This window comes from Rhinoderma darwinii, unplaced genomic scaffold (genome assembly GCF_050947455.1).
Source record: "Rhinoderma darwinii isolate aRhiDar2 unplaced genomic scaffold, aRhiDar2.hap1 Scaffold_507, whole genome shotgun sequence".
Classification (NCBI taxonomy): domain Eukaryota; kingdom Metazoa; phylum Chordata; class Amphibia; order Anura; family Rhinodermatidae; genus Rhinoderma; species Rhinoderma darwinii.
Genome location: NW_027464054.1, coordinates 123,205 through 138,775, shown reverse-complemented (window position 1 = coordinate 138,775; position 15,571 = coordinate 123,205). Strand labels below are relative to the sequence as shown.

The following is a 15,571-nucleotide window of genomic DNA, read 5'->3' as shown; positions in this document are numbered from 1 at the left end:
GAACGGGCCGCGCGTTGCCCGAGCCTGCCCGATACTGCTGTTCAGCCCTTGCAGCGATTCAGCCTACTTCTAGGCAATTCCATGGGGCCCTGCAGGCTCACACACTCACAGCTACACGGGAGGTGAATAAAGGCCGGAGAGGAAGCCAGACAGGATTTGCTTCTTTTGCTTGCACCACAATGCAGTGCTGAAAGAGGAGGAATCTACATAAAAACGCCTTCCTGGCAACGCCCAAATGCCCTGCTGCCATGCAGATAAACACTGGCAGCGGCAGCAAGTGCATGCCCACAGCCACCCCTTGTTCCTTCACACCTTGTATCAGCTGTAATCCAGTCCAGTCCAGTGCTGCCTGCTGAGCAGCACTGACCAACACTGCCTGGGCCCAGGCTTTTATCTCTGAGGCCCCATTATGATGTCAGAAAGCTGGCTCTGGAATCCTGAGGGCTCCACTATGACACGTGCAAAGTTCCGTCTGAACTTTATATAAGACGGTGAGGCTCAGTCAGTCACTCAGTGTTGCCTGAGAGGGCAACACTGCAACAGCCGGCCGCCAGGCTGTCTTTTTTTTGCACAGCTAGTTGCCTCCAGGAGGCCACAAGAGGGAGACAAGGGACTGCAAAATGGAAAATAGGCATCCACCAACTTTACAGACAACTTCTCCTTGCTCCTACAACCTCCATCCTTGCACAGTTTGTTATTCTTCTAGGTAACATAGTAACAAATCCAAATTGCTGCTCTCTTTGTAGGCAAGCAAGGCTTTGTTGCAACTGCAATTCTTACTTCTTCTTGAAATGTAGGGACGACAGTACATTCCATCACATCCATCTAGTGTACACAGGTAGGTCCATTGTGGCGGGCAGGCGAGCGGGCGGGCTGCTTTATTGGCTGTTTGCAGGTTCCCCTACTCCACTCCACTATTTGACTGTTGTGCTGCATCAATCAATCAATCAATCAATCAATCAATCAATCAATCAATCAATCAGTGGCTGGCTCAGGTGCAGCTCTTTAACTTACCTAAAAGGGAGGGCGGAGAGAAGACAAGGAAGGTGAATGAGGTGTTCCAATGTGAAATGCCGGAAACACAGAAACACAGACGACACACAACAAGAGGTGGCAATCTATTCATTAATTGCATTTAATCAATGAGCTCATTATCACTCATGCATTGTCCAACAGGTGTTGAAATAATGGGATTAAAAGGGGAGATCCCTTCAGAAAGACAGAAACAATAGCAAAGACAAAAAACACTTTTGGAATCTGCTTTTAGTCAACACATAAGGAAAGGGTGCACCGGTCCTGGAAATACTGCAATACCAGGTCAATGCGTGGAGTGGACAGAGCAAGCTCTATTTCCATCTCCCTGTTCTAAAAATCCATTTAATATATGGTCCCCAGATAGGGGACGTATCAGATATTAAACTGATAAGAACAGATACTACACTTGATCTTAGCCAAAAGGCCGAGAAGCGATAACCCGAACGGGCCGCGCGTTGCCCGAGCCTGCCCGATACTGCTGTTCAGCCCTTGCAGCGATTCAGCCTACTTCTAGGCAATTCCATGGGGCCCTGCAGGCTCACACACTCACAGCTACACGGGAGGTGAATAAAGGCCGGAGAGGAAGCCAGACAGGATTTGCTTCTTTTGCTTGCACCACAATGCAGTGCTGAAAGAGGAGGAATCTACATAAAAACGCCTTCCTGGCAACGCCCAAATGCCCTGCTGCCATGCAGATAAACACTGGCAGCGGCAGCAAGTGCATGCCCACAGCCACCCCTTGTTCCTTCACACCTTGTATCAGCTGTAATCCAGTCCAGTCCAGTGCTGCCTGCTGAGCAGCACTGACCAACACTGCCTGGGCCCAGGCTTTTATCTCTGAGGCCCCATTATGATGTCAGAAAGCTGGCTCTGGAATCCTGAGGGCTCCACTATGACACGTGCAAAGTTCCGTCTGAACTTTATATAAGACGGTGAGGCTCACTTTACAGACAACTTCTCCTTGCTCCTACAACCTCCATCCTTGCACAGTTTGTTATTCTTCTAGGTAACATAGTAACAAATCCAAATTGCTGCTCTCTTTGTAGGCAAGCAAGGCTTTGTTGCAACTGCAATTCTTACTTCTTCTTGAAATGTAGGGACGACAGTACATTCCATCACATCCATCTAGTGTACACAGGTAGGTCCATTGTGGCGGGCAGGCGAGCGGGCGGGCTGCTTTATTGGCTGTTTGCTGTTCCCCTACTCCACTCCACTATTTGACTGTTGTGCTGCATCAATCAATCAATCAATCAATCAATCAATCAATCAATCAATCAATCAATCAGTGGCTGGCTCAGGTGCAGCTCTTTAACTTACCTAAAAGGGAGGGCGGAGAGAAGACAAGGAAGGTGAATGAGGTGTTCCAATGTGAAATGCCGGAAACACAGAAACACAGACGACACACAACAAGAGGTGGCAATCTATTCATTAATTGCATTTAATCAATGAGCTCATTATCACTCATGCATTGTCCAACAGGTGTTGAAATAATGGGATTAAAAGGGGAGATCCCTTCAGAAAGACAGAAACAATAGCAAAGACAAAAAACACTTTTGGAATCTGCTTTTAGTCAACACATAAGGAAAGGGTGCACCGGTCCTGGAAATACTGCAATACCAGGTCAATGCGTGGAGTGGACAGAGCAAGCTCTATTTCCATCTCCCTGTTCTAAAAATCCATTTAATATATGGTCCCCAGATAGGGGACGTATCAGATATTAAACTGATAAGAACAGATACTACACTTGATCTTAGCCAAAAGGCCGAGAAGCGATAACCCGAACGGGCCGCGCGTTGCCCGAGCCTGCCCGATACTGCTGTTCAGCCCTTGCAGCGATTCAGCCTACTTCTAGGCAATTCCATGGGGACCTGCAGGCTCACACACTCACAGCTACACGGGAGGTGAATAAAGGCCGGAGAGGAAGCCAGACAGGATTTGCTTCTTTTGCTTGCACCACAATGCAGTGCTGAAAGAGGAGGAATCTACATAAAAACGCCTTCCTGGCAACGCCCAAATGCCCTGCTGCCATGCAGATAAACACTGGCAGCGGCAGCAAGTGCATGCCCACAGCCACCCCTTGTTCCTTCACACCTTGTATCAGCTGTAATCCAGTCCAGTCCAGTGCTGCCTGCTGAGCAGCACTGACCAACACTGCCTGGGCCCAGGCTTTTATCTCTGAGGCCCCATTATGATGTCAGAAAGCTGGCTCTGGAATCCTGAGGGCTCCACTATGACACGTGAAAAGTTCCGTCTGAACTTTATATAAGACGGTGAGGCTCAGTCAGTCACTCAGTGTTGCCTGAGAGGGCAACACTGCAACAGCCGGCCGCCAGGCTGTCTTTTTTTTGCACAGCTAGTTGCCTCCAGGAGGCCACAAGAGGGAGACAAGGGACTGCAAAATGGAAAATAGGCATCCACCAACTTTACAGACAACTTCTCCTTGCTCCTACAACCTCCATCCTTGCACAGTTTGTTATTCTTCTAGGTAACATAGTAACAAATCCAAATTGCTGCTCTCTTTGTAGGCAAGCAAGGCTTTGTTGCAACTGCAATTCTTACTTCTTCTTGAAATGTAGGGACGACAGTACATTCCATCACATCCATCTAGTGTACACAGGTAGGTCCATTGTGGCGGGCAGGCGAGCGGGCGGGCTGCTTTATTGGCTGTTTGCTGTTCCCCTACTCCACTCCACTATTTGACTGTTGTGCTGCATCAATCAATCAATCAATCAATCAATCAATCAATCAATCAATCAATCAGTGGCTGGCTCAGGTGCAGCTCTTTAACTTACCTAAAAGGGAGGGCGGAGAGAAGACAAGGAAGGTGAATGAGGTGTTCCAATGTGAAATGCCGGAAACACAGAAACACAGACGACACACAACAAGAGGTGGCAATCTATTCATTAATTGCATTTAATCAATGAGCTCATTATCACTCATGCATTGTCCAACAGGTGTTGAAATAATGGGATTAAAAGGGGAGATCCCTTCAGAAAGACAGAAACAATAGCAAAGACAAAAAACACTTTTGGAATCTGCTTTTAGTCAACACATAAGGAAAGGGTGCACCGGTCCTGGAAATACTGCAATACCAGGTCAATGCGTGGAGTGGACAGAGCAAGCTCTATTTCCATCTCCCTGTTCTAAAAATCCATTTAATATATGGTCCCCAGATAGGGGACGTATCAGATATTAAACTGATAAGAACAGATACTACACTTGATCTTAGCCAAAAGGCCGAGAAGCGATAACCCGAACGGGCCGCGCGTTGCCCGAGCCTGCCCGATACTGCTGTTCAGCCCTTGCAGCGATTCAGCCTACTTCTAGGCAATTCCATGGGGCCCTGCAGGCTCACACACTCACAGCTACACGGGAGGTGAATAAAGGCCGGAGAGGAAGCCAGACAGGATTTGCTTCTTTTGCTTGCACCACAATGCAGTGCTGAAAGAGGAGGAATCTACATAAAAACGCCTTCCTGGCAACGCCCAAATGCCCTGCTGCCATGCAGATAAACACTGGCAGCGGCAGCAAGTGCATGCCCACAGCCACCCCTTGTTCCTTCACACCTTGTATCAGCTGTAATCCAGTCCAGTCCAGTGCTGCCTGCTGAGCAGCACTGACCAACACTGCCTGGGCCCAGGCTTTTATCTCTGAGGCCCCATTATGATGTCAGAAAGCTGGCTCTGGAATCCTGAGGGCTCCACTATGACACGTGCAAAGTTCCGTCTGAACTTTATATAAGACGGTGAGGCTCAGTCAGTCACTCAGTGTTGCCTGAGAGGGCAACACTGCAACAGCCGGCCGCCAGGCTGTCTTTTTTTTGCACAGCTAGTTGCCTCCAGGAGGCCACAAGAGGGAGACAAGGGACTGCAAAATGGAAAATAGGCATCCACCAACTTTACAGACAACTTCTCCTTGCTCCTACAACCTCCATCCTTGCACAGTTTGTTATTCTTCTAGGTAACATAGTAACAAATCCAAATTGCTGCTCTCTTTGTAGGCAAGCAAGGCTTTGTTGCAACTGCAATTCTTACTTCTTCTTGAAATGTAGGGACGACAGTACATTCCATCACATCCATCTAGTGTACACAGGTAGGTCCATTGTGGCGGGCAGGCGAGCGGGCGGGCTGCTTTATTGGCTGTTTGCTGTTCCCCTACTCCACTCCACTATTTGACTGTTGTGCTGCATCAATCAATCAATCAATCAATCAATCAATCAATCAATCAATCAATCAATCAATCAATCAATCAGTGGCTGGCTCAGGTGCAGCTCTTTAACTTACCTAAAAGGGAGGGCGGAGAGAAGACAAGGAAGGTGAATGAGGTGTTCCAATGTGAAATGCCGGAAACACAGAAACACAGACGACACACAACAAGAGGTGGCAATCTATTCATTAATTGCATTTAATCAATGAGCTCATTATCACTCATGCATTGTCCAACAGGTGTTGAAATAATGGGATTAAAAGGGGAGATCCCTTCAGAAAGACAGAAACAATAGCAAAGACAAAAAACACTTTTGGAATCTGCTTTTAGTCAACACATAAGGAAAGGGTGCACCGGTCCTGGAAATACTGCAATACCAGGTCAATGCGTGGAGTGGACAGAGCAAGCTCTATTTCCATCTCCCTGTTCTAAAAATCCATTTAATATATGGTCCCCAGATAGGGGACGTATCAGATATTAAACTGATAAGAACAGATACTACACTTGATCTTAGCCAAAAGGCCGAGAAGCGATAACCCGAACGGGCCGCGCGTTGCCCGAGCCTGCCCGATACTGCTGTTCAGCCCTTGCAGCGATTCAGCCTACTTCTAGGCAATTCCATGGGGCCCTGCAGGCTCACACACTCACAGCTACACGGGAGGTGAATAAAGGCCGGAGAGGAAGCCAGACAGGATTTGCTTCTTTTGCTTGCACCACAATGCAGTGCTGAAAGAGGAGGAATCTACATAAAAACGCCTTCCTGGCAACGCCCAAATGCCCTGCTGCCATGCAGATAAACACTGGCAGCGGCAGCAAGTGCATGCCCACAGCCACCCCTTGTTCCTTCACACCTTGTATCAGCTGTAATCCAGTCCAGTCCAGTGCTGCCTGCTGAGCAGCACTGACCAACACTGCCTGGGCCCAGGCTTTTATCTCTGAGGCCCCATTATGATGTCAGAAAGCTGGCTCTGGAATCCTGAGGGCTCCACTATGACACGTGCAAAGTTCCGTCTGAACTTTATATAAGACGGTGAGGCTCAGTCAGTCACTCAGTGTTGCCTGAGAGGGCAACACTGCAACAGCCGGCCGCCAGGCTGTCTTTTTTTTTGCACAGCTAGTTGCCTCCAGGAGGCCACAAGAGGGAGACAAGGGACTGCAAAATGGAAAATAGGCATCCACCAACTTTACAGACAACTTCTCCTTGCTCCTACAACCTCCATCCTTGCACAGTTTGTTATTCTTCTAGGTAACATAGTAACAAATCCAAATTGCTGCTCTCTTTGTAGGCAAGCAAGGCTTTGTTGCAACTGCAATTCTTACTTCTTCTTGAAATGTAGGGACGACAGTACATTCCATCACATCCATCTAGTGTACACAGGTAGGTCCATTGTGGCGGGCAGGCGAGCGGGCGGGCTGCTTTATTGGCTGTTTGCTGTTCCCCTACTCCACTCCACTATTTGACTGTTGTGCTGCATCAATCAATCAATCAATCAATCAATCAATCAATCAATCAATCAATCAGTGGCTGGCTCAGGTGCAGCTCTTTAACTTACCTAAAAGGGAGGGCGGAGAGAAGACAAGGAAGGTGAATGAGGTGTTCCAATGTGAAATGCCGGAAACACAGAAACACAGACGACACACAACAAGAGGTGGCAATCTATTCATTAATTGCATTTAATCAATGAGCTCATTATCACTCATGCATTGTCCAACAGGTGTTGAAATAATGGGATTAAAAGGGGAGATCCCTTCAGAAAGACAGAAACAATAGCAAAGACAAAAAACACTTTTGGAATCTGCTTTTAGTCAACACATAAGGAAAGGGTGCACCGGTCCTGGAAATACTGCAATACCAGGTCAATGCGTGGAGTGGACAGAGCAAGCTCTATTTCCATCTCCCTGTTCTAAAAATCCATTTAATATATGGTCCCCAGATAGGGGACGTATCAGATATTAAACTGATAAGAACAGATACTACACTTGATCTTAGCCAAAAGGCCGAGAAGCGATAACCCGAACGGGCCGCGCGTTGCCCGAGCCTGCCCGATACTGCTGTTCAGCCCTTGCAGCGATTCAGCCTACTTCTAGGCAATTCCATGGGGCCCTGCAGGCTCACACACTCACAGCTACACGGGAGGTGAATAAAGGCCGGAGAGGAAGCCAGACAGGATTTGCTTCTTTTGCTTGCACCACAATGCAGTGCTGAAAGAGGAGGAATCTACATAAAAACGCCTTCCTGGCAACGCCCAAATGCCCTGCTGCCATGCAGATAAACACTGGCAGCGGCAGCAAGTGCATGCCCACAGCCACCCCTTGTTCCTTCACACCTTGTATCAGCTGTAATCCAGTCCAGTCCAGTGCTGCCTGCTGAGCAGCACTGACCAACACTGCCTGGGCCCAGGCTTTTATCTCTGAGGCCCCATTATGATGTCAGAAAGCTGGCTCTGGAATCCTGAGGGCTCCACTATGACACGTGCAAAGTTCCGTCTGAACTTTATATAAGACGGTGAGGCTCAGTCAGTCACTCAGTGTTGCCTGAGAGGGCAACACTGCAACAGCCGGCCGCCAGGCTGTCTTTTTTTTGCACAGCTAGTTGCCTCCAGGAGGCCACAAGAGGGAGACAAGGGACTGCAAAATGGAAAATAGGCATCCACAAACTTTACAGACAACTTCTCCTTGCTCCTACAACCTCCATCCTTGCACAGTTTGTTATTCTTCTAGGTAACATAGTAACAAATCCAAATTGCTGCTCTCTTTGTAGGCAAGCAAGGCTTTGTTGCAACTGCAATTCTTACTTCTTCTTGAAATGTAGGGACGACAGTACATTCCATCACATCCATCTAGTGTACACAGGTAGGTCCATTGTGGCGGGCAGGCGAGCGGGCGGGCTGCTTTATTGGCTGTTTGCTGTTCCCCTACTCCACTCCACTATTTGACTGTTGTGCTGCATCAATCAATCAATCAATCAATCAATCAATCAATCAATCAATCAATCAATCAGTGGCTGGCTCAGGTGCAGCTCTTTAACTTACCTAAAAGGGAGGGCGGAGAGAAGACAAGGAAGGTGAATGAGGTGTTCCAATGTGAAATGCCGGAAACACAGAAACACAGACGACACACAACAAGAGGTGGCAATCTATTCATTAATTGCATTTAATCAATGAGCTCATTATCACTCATGCATTGTCCAACAGGTGTTGAAATAATGGGATTAAAAGGGGAGATCCCTTCAGAAAGACAGAAACAATAGCAAAGACAAAAAACACTTTTGGAATCTGCTTTTAGTCAACACATAAGGAAAGGGTGCACCGGTCCTGGAAATACTGCAATACCAGGTCAATGCGTGGAGTGGACAGAGCAAGCTCTATTTCCATCTCCCTGTTCTAAAAATCCATTTAATATATGGTCCCCAGATAGGGGACGTATCAGATATTAAACTGATAAGAACAGATACTACACTTGATCTTAGCCAAAAGGCCGAGAAGCGATAACCCGAACGGGCCGCGCGTTGCCCGAGCCTGCCCGATACTGCTGTTCAGCCCTTGCAGCGATTCAGCCTACTTCTAGGCAATTCCATGGGGCCCTGCAGGCTCACACACTCACAGCTACACGGGAGGTAAATAAAGGCCGGAGAGGAAGCCAGACAGGATTTGCTTCTTTTGCTTGCACCACAATGCAGTGCTGAAAGAGGAGGAATCTACATAAAAACGCCTTCCTGGCAACGCCCAAATGCCCTGCTGCCATGCAGATAAACACTGGCAGCGGCAGCAAGTGCATGCCCACAGCCACCCCTTGTTCCTTCACACCTTGTATCAGCTGTAATCCAGTCCAGTCCAGTGCTGCCTGCTGAGCAGCACTGACCAACACTGCCTGGGCCCAGGCTTTTATCTCTGAGGCCCCATTATGATGTCAGAAAGCTGGCTCTGGAATCCTGAGGGCTCCACTATGACACGTGCAAAGTTCCGTCTGAACTTTATATAAGACGGTGAGGCTCAGTCAGTCACTCAGTGTTGCCTGAGAGGGCAACACTGCAACAGCCGGCCGCCAGGCTGTCTTTTTTTTGCACAGCTAGTTGCCTCCAGGAGGCCACAAGAGGGAGACAAGGGACTGCAAAATGGAAAATATGCATCCACCAACTTTACAGACAACTTCTCCTTGCTCCTACAACCTCCATCCTTGCACAGTTTGTTATTCTTCTAGGTAACATAGTAACAAATCCAAATTGCTGCTCTCTTTGTAGGCAAGCAAGGCTTTGTTGCAACTGCAATTCTTACTTCTTCTTGAAATGTAGGGACGACAGTACATTCCATCACATCCATCTAGTGTACACAGGTAGGTCCATTGTGGCGGGCAGGCGAGCGGGCGGGCTGCTTTATTGGCTGTTTGCTGTTCCCCTACTCCACTCCACTATTTGACTGTTGTGCTGCATCAATCAATCAATCAATCAATCAATCAATCAATCAATCAATCAATCAATCAGTGGCTGGCTCAGGTGCAGCTCTTTAACTTACCTAAAAGGGAGGGCGGAGAGAAGACAAGGAAGGTGAATGAGGTGTTCCAATGTGAAATGCCGGAAACACAGAAACACAGACGACACACAACAAGAGGTGGCAATCTATTCATTAATTGCATTTAATCAATGAGCTCATTATCACTCATGCATTGTCCAACAGGTGTTGAAATAATGGGATTAAAAGGGGAGATCCCTTCAGAAAGACAGAAACAATAGCAAAGACAAAAAACACTTTTGGAATCTGCTTTTAGTCAACACATAAGGAAAGGGTGCACCGGTCCTGGAAATACTGCAATACCAGGTCAATGCGTGGAGTGGACAGAGCAAGCTCTATTTCCATCTCCCTGTTCTAAAAATCCATTTAATATATGGTCCCCAGATAGGGGACGTATCAGATATTAAACTGATAAGAACAGATACTACACTTGATCTTAGCCAAAAGGCCGAGAAGCGATAACCCGAACGGGCCGCGCGTTGCCCGAGCCTGCCCGATACTGCTGTTCAGCCCTTGCAGCGATTCAGCCTACTTCTAGGCAATTCCATGGGGCCCTGCAGGCTCACACACTCACAGCTACACGGGAGGTGAATAAAGGCCGGAGAGGAAGCCAGACAGGATTTGCTTCTTTTGCTTGCACCACAATGCAGTGCTGAAAGAGGAGGAATCTACATAAAAACGCCTTCCTGGCAACGCCCAAATGCCCTGCTGCCATGCAGATAAACACTGGCAGCGGCAGCAAGTGCATGCCCACAGCCACCCCTTGTTCCTTCACACCTTGTATCAGCTGTAATCCAGTCCAGTCCAGTGCTGCCTGCTGAGCAGCACTGACCAACACTGCCTGGGCCCAGGCTTTTATCTCTGAGGCCCCATTATGATGTCAGAAAGCTGGCTCTGGAATCCTGAGGGCTCCACTATGACACGTGCAAAGTTCCGTCTGAACTTTATATAAGACGGTGAGGCTCAGTCAGTCACTCAGTGTTGCCTGAGAGGGCAACACTGCAACAGCCGGCCGCCAGGCTGTCTTTTTTTTGCACAGCTAGTTGCCTCCAGGAGGCCACAAGAGGGAGACAAGGGACTGCAAAATGGAAAATAGGCATCCACCAACTTTACAGACAACTTCTCCTTGCTCCTACAACCTCCATCCTTGCACAGTTTGTTATTCTTCTAGGTAACATAGTAACAAATCCAAATTGCTGCTCTCTTTGTAGGCAAGCAAGGCTTTGTTGCAACTGCAATTCTTACTTCTTCTTGAAATGTAGGGACGACAGTACATTCCATCACATCCATCTAGTGTACACAGGTAGGTCCATTGTGGCGGGCAGGCGAGCGGGCGGGCTGCTTTATTGGCTGTTTGCTGTTCCCCTACTCCACTCCACTATTTGACTGTTGTGCTGCATCAATCAATCAATCAATCAATCAATCAATCAATCAATCAATCAATCAATCAGTGGCTGGCTCAGGTGCAGCTCTTTAACTTACCTAAAAGGGAGGGCGGAGAGAAGACAAGGAAGGTGAATGAGGTGTTCCAATGTGAAATGCCGGAAACACAGAAACACAGACGACACACAACAAGAGGTGGCAATCTATTCATTAATTGCATTTAATCAATGAGCTCATTATCACTCATGCATTGTCCAACAGGTGTTGAAATAATGGGATTAAAAGGGGAGATCCCTTCAGAAAGACAGAAACAATAGCAAAGACAAAAAACACTTTTGGAATCTGCTTTTAGTCAACACATAAGGAAAGGGTGCACCGGTCCTGGAAATACTGCAATACCAGGTCAATGCGTGGAGTGGACAGAGCAAGCTCTATTTCCATCTCCCTGTTCTAAAAATCCATTTAATATATGGTCCCCAGATAGGGGACGTATCAGATATTAAACTGATAAGAACAGATACTACACTTGATCTTAGCCAAAAGGCCGAGAAGCGATAACCCGAACGGGCCGCGCGTTGCCCGAGCCTGCCCGATACTGCTGTTCAGCCCTTGCAGCGATTCAGCCTACTTCTAGGCAATTCCATGGGGCCCTGCAGGCTCACACACTCACAGCTACACGGGAGGTGAATAAAGGCCGGAGAGGAAGCCAGACAGGATTTGCTTCTTTTGCTTGCACCACAATGCAGTGCTGAAAGAGGAGGAATCTACATAAAAACGCCTTCCTGGCAACGCCCAAATGCCCTGCTGCCATGCAGATAAACACTGGCAGCGGCAGCAAGTGCATGCCCACAGCCACCCCTTGTTCCTTCACACCTTGTATCAGCTGTAATCCAGTCCAGTCCAGTGCTGCCTGCTGAGCAGCACTGACCAACACTGCCTGGGCCCAGGCTTTTATCTCTGAGGCCCCATTATGATGTCAGAAAGCTGGCTCTGGAATCCTGAGGGCTCCACTATGACACGTGCAAAGTTCCGTCTGAACTTTATATAAGACGGTGAGGCTCAGTCAGTCACTCAGTGTTGCCTGAGAGGGCAACACTGCAACAGCCGGCCGCCAGGCTGTCTTTTTTTTGCACAGCTAGTTGCCTCCAGGAGGCCACAAGAGGGAGACAAGGGACTGCAAAATGGAAAATAGGCATCCACCAACTTTACAGACAACTTCTCCTTGCTCCTACAACCTCCATCCTTGCACAGTTTGTTATTCTTCTAGGTAACATAGTAACAAATCCAAATTGCTGCTCTCTTTGTAGGCAAGCAAGGCTTTGTTGCAACTGCAATTCTTACTTCTTCTTGAAATGTAGGGACGACAGTACATTCCATCACATCCATCTAGTGTACACAGGTAGGTCCATTGTGGCGGGCAGGCGAGCGGGCGGGCTGCTTTATTGGCTGTTTGCTGTTCCCCTACTCCACTCCACTATTTGACTGTTGTGCTGCATCAATCAATCAATCAATCAATCAATCAATCAATCAATCAATCAATCAATCAATCAGTGGCTGGCTCAGGTGCAGCTCTTTAACTTACCTAAAAGGGAGGGCGGAGAGAAGACAAGGAAGGTGAATGAGGTGTTCCAATGTGAAATGCCGGAAACACAGAAACACAGACGACACACAACAAGAGGTGGCAATCTATTCATTAATTGCATTTAATCAATGAGCTCATTATCACTCATGCATTGTCCAACAGGTGTTGAAATAATGGGATTAAAAGGGGAGATCCCTTCAGAAAGACAGAAACAATAGCAAAGACAAAAAACACTTTTGGAATCTGCTTTTAGTCAACACATAAGGAAAGGGTGCACCGGTCCTGGAAATACTGCAATACCAGGTCAATGCGTGGAGTGGACAGAGCAAGCTCTATTTCCATCTCCCTGTTCTAAAAATCCATTTAATATATGGTCCCCAGATAGGGGACGTATCAGATATTAAACTGATAAGAACAGATACTACACTTGATCTTAGCCAAAAGGCCGAGAAGCGATAACCCGAACGGGCCGCGCGTTGCCCGAGCCTGCCCGATACTGCTGTTCAGCCCTTGCAGCGATTCAGCCTACTTCTAGGCAATTCCATGGGGCCCTGCAGGCTCACACACTCACAGCTACACGGGAGGTGAATAAAGGCCGGAGAGGAAGCCAGACAGGATTTGCTTCTTTTGCTTGCACCACAATGCAGTGCTGAAAGAGGAGGAATCTACATAAAAACGCCTTCCTGGCAACGCCCAAATGCCCTGCTGCCATGCAGATAAACACTGGCAGCGGCAGCAAGTGCATGCCCACAGCCACCCCTTGTTCCTTCACACCTTGTATCAGCTGTAATCCAGTCCAGTCCAGTGCTGCCTGCTGAGCAGCACTGACCAACACTGCCTGGGCCCAGGCTTTTATCTCTGAGGCCCCATTATGATGTCAGAAAGCTGGCTCTGGAATCCTGAGGGCTCCACTATGACACGTGCAAAGTTCCGTCTGAACTTTATATAAGACGGTGAGGCTCAGTCAGTCACTCAGTGTTGCCTGAGAGGGCAACACTGCAACAGCCGGCCGCCAGGCTGTCTTTTTTTTGCACAGCTAGTTGCCTCCAGGAGGCCACAAGAGGGAGACAAGGGACTGCAAAATGGAAAATAGGCATCCACCAACTTTACAGACAACTTCTCCTTGCTCCTACAACCTCCATCCTTGCACAGTTTGTTATTCTTCTAGGTAACATAGTAACAAATCCAAATTGCTGCTCTCTTTGTAGGCAAGCAAGGCTTTGTTGCAACTGCAATTCTTACTTCTTCTTGAAATGTAGGGACGACAGTACATTCCATCACATCCATCTAGTGTACACAGGTAGGTCCATTGTGGCGGGCAGGCGAGCGGGCGGGCTGCTTTATTGGCTGTTTGCTGTTCCCCTACTCCACTCCACTATTTGACTGTTGTGCTGCATCAATCAATCAATCAATCAATCAATCAATCAATCAATCAATCAATCAATCAATCAATCAATCAGTGGCTGGCTCAGGTGCAGCTCTTTAACTTACCTAAAAGGGAGGGCGGAGAGAAGACAAGGAAGGTGAATGAGGTGTTCCAATGTGAAATGCCGGAAACACAGAAACACAGACGACACACAACAAGAGGTGGCAATCTATTCATTAATTGCATTTAATCAATGAGCTCATTATCACTCATGCATTGTCCAACAGGTGTTGAAATAATGGGATTAAAAGGGGAGATCCCTTCAGAAAGACAGAAACAATAGCAAAGACAAAAAACACTTTTGGAATCTGCTTTTAGTCAACACATAAGGAAAGGGTGCACCGGTCCTGGAAATACTGCAATACCAGGTCAATGCGTGGAGTGGACAGAGCAAGCTCTATTTCCATCTCCCTGTTCTAAAAATCCATTTAATATATGGTCCCCAGATAGGGGACGTATCAGATATTAAACTGATAAGAACAGATACTACACTTGATCTTAGCCAAAAGGCCGAGAAGCGATAACCCGAACGGGCCGCGCGTTGCCCGAGCCTGCCCGATACTGCTGTTCAGCCCTTGCAGCGATTCAGCCTACTTCTAGGAAATTCCATGGGGCCCTGCAGGCTCACACACTCACAGCTACACGGGAGGTGAATAAAGGCCGGAGAGGAAGCCAGACAGGATTTGCTTCTTTTGCTTGCACCACAATGCAGTGCTGAAAGAGGAGGAATCTACATAAAAACGCCTTCCTGGCAACGCCCAAATGCCCTGCTGCCATGCAGATAAACACTGGCAGCGGCAGCAAGTGCATGCCCACAGCCACCCCTTGTTCCTTCACACCTTGTATCAGCTGTAATCCAGTCCAGTCCAGTGCTGCCTGCTGAGCAGCACTGACCAACACTGCCTTGGCCCAGGCTTTTATCTCTGAGGCCCCATTATGATGTCAGAAAGCTGGCTCTGGAATCCTGAGGGCTCCACTATGACACGTGCAAAGTTCTGTCTGAACTTTATATAAGACGGTGAGGCTCAGTCAGTCACTCAGTGTTGCCTGAGAGGGCAACACTGCAACAGCCGGCCGCCAGGCTGTCTTTTTTTTTGCACAGCTAGTTGCCTCCAGGAGGCCACAAGAGGGAGACAAGGGACTGCAAAATGGAAAATAGGCATCCACCAACTTTACAGACAACTTCTCCTTGCTCCTACAACCTCCATCCTTGCACAGTTTGTTATTCTTCTAGGTAACATAGTAACAAATCCAAATTGCTGCTCTCTTTGTAGGCAAGCAAGGCTTTGTTGCAACTGCAATTCTTACTTCTTCTTGAAATGTAGGGACGACAGTACATTCCATCACATCCATCTAGTGTACACAGGTAGGTCCATTGTGGCGGGCAGGCGAGCGGGCGGGCTGCTTTATTGGCTGTTTGCTGTTCCCCTA

General features: G+C 47.9%; 10 non-coding genes across 10 annotated transcripts; all 10 read right to left on the bottom strand.

The window, feature by feature from the left end:
* Nucleotides 1–1,280: 1,280 nt before the first annotated feature.
* Nucleotides 1,281–1,471, bottom strand: LOC142720772 (U2 spliceosomal RNA). The gene has a single exon (XR_012873539.1). It is a non-coding gene; the product is annotated as a U2 spliceosomal RNA (small nuclear RNA).
* Nucleotides 1,472–2,618: 1,147 nt separating this feature from the next.
* LOC142720771 (U2 spliceosomal RNA) lies at nt 2,619–2,809 on the bottom strand. Its single transcript, XR_012873538.1, has one exon. It is a non-coding gene; the product is annotated as a U2 spliceosomal RNA (small nuclear RNA).
* A 1,284-nt stretch (nt 2,810–4,093) lies between these two features.
* On the bottom strand, nt 4,094–4,284 carry LOC142720770 (U2 spliceosomal RNA). Its single transcript, XR_012873537.1, has one exon. It is a non-coding gene; the product is annotated as a U2 spliceosomal RNA (small nuclear RNA).
* Nucleotides 4,285–5,584: 1,300 nt separating this feature from the next.
* Nucleotides 5,585–5,775, bottom strand: LOC142720769 (U2 spliceosomal RNA). The gene has a single exon (XR_012873536.1). It is a non-coding gene; the product is annotated as a U2 spliceosomal RNA (small nuclear RNA).
* Nucleotides 5,776–7,060: 1,285 nt separating this feature from the next.
* LOC142720767 (U2 spliceosomal RNA) lies at nt 7,061–7,251 on the bottom strand. The gene has a single exon (XR_012873533.1). It is a non-coding gene; the product is annotated as a U2 spliceosomal RNA (small nuclear RNA).
* A 1,288-nt stretch (nt 7,252–8,539) lies between these two features.
* On the bottom strand, nt 8,540–8,730 carry LOC142720766 (U2 spliceosomal RNA). The gene has a single exon (XR_012873532.1). It is a non-coding gene; the product is annotated as a U2 spliceosomal RNA (small nuclear RNA).
* A 1,288-nt stretch (nt 8,731–10,018) lies between these two features.
* Nucleotides 10,019–10,209, bottom strand: LOC142720765 (U2 spliceosomal RNA). Its single transcript, XR_012873531.1, has one exon. It is a non-coding gene; the product is annotated as a U2 spliceosomal RNA (small nuclear RNA).
* A 1,288-nt stretch (nt 10,210–11,497) lies between these two features.
* Nucleotides 11,498–11,688, bottom strand: LOC142720764 (U2 spliceosomal RNA). The gene has a single exon (XR_012873530.1). It is a non-coding gene; the product is annotated as a U2 spliceosomal RNA (small nuclear RNA).
* A 1,292-nt stretch (nt 11,689–12,980) lies between these two features.
* On the bottom strand, nt 12,981–13,171 carry LOC142720762 (U2 spliceosomal RNA). The gene has a single exon (XR_012873529.1). It is a non-coding gene; the product is annotated as a U2 spliceosomal RNA (small nuclear RNA).
* A 1,300-nt stretch (nt 13,172–14,471) lies between these two features.
* Nucleotides 14,472–14,662, bottom strand: LOC142720761 (U2 spliceosomal RNA). Its single transcript, XR_012873528.1, has one exon. It is a non-coding gene; the product is annotated as a U2 spliceosomal RNA (small nuclear RNA).
* Nucleotides 14,663–15,571: the final 909 nt, after the last annotated feature.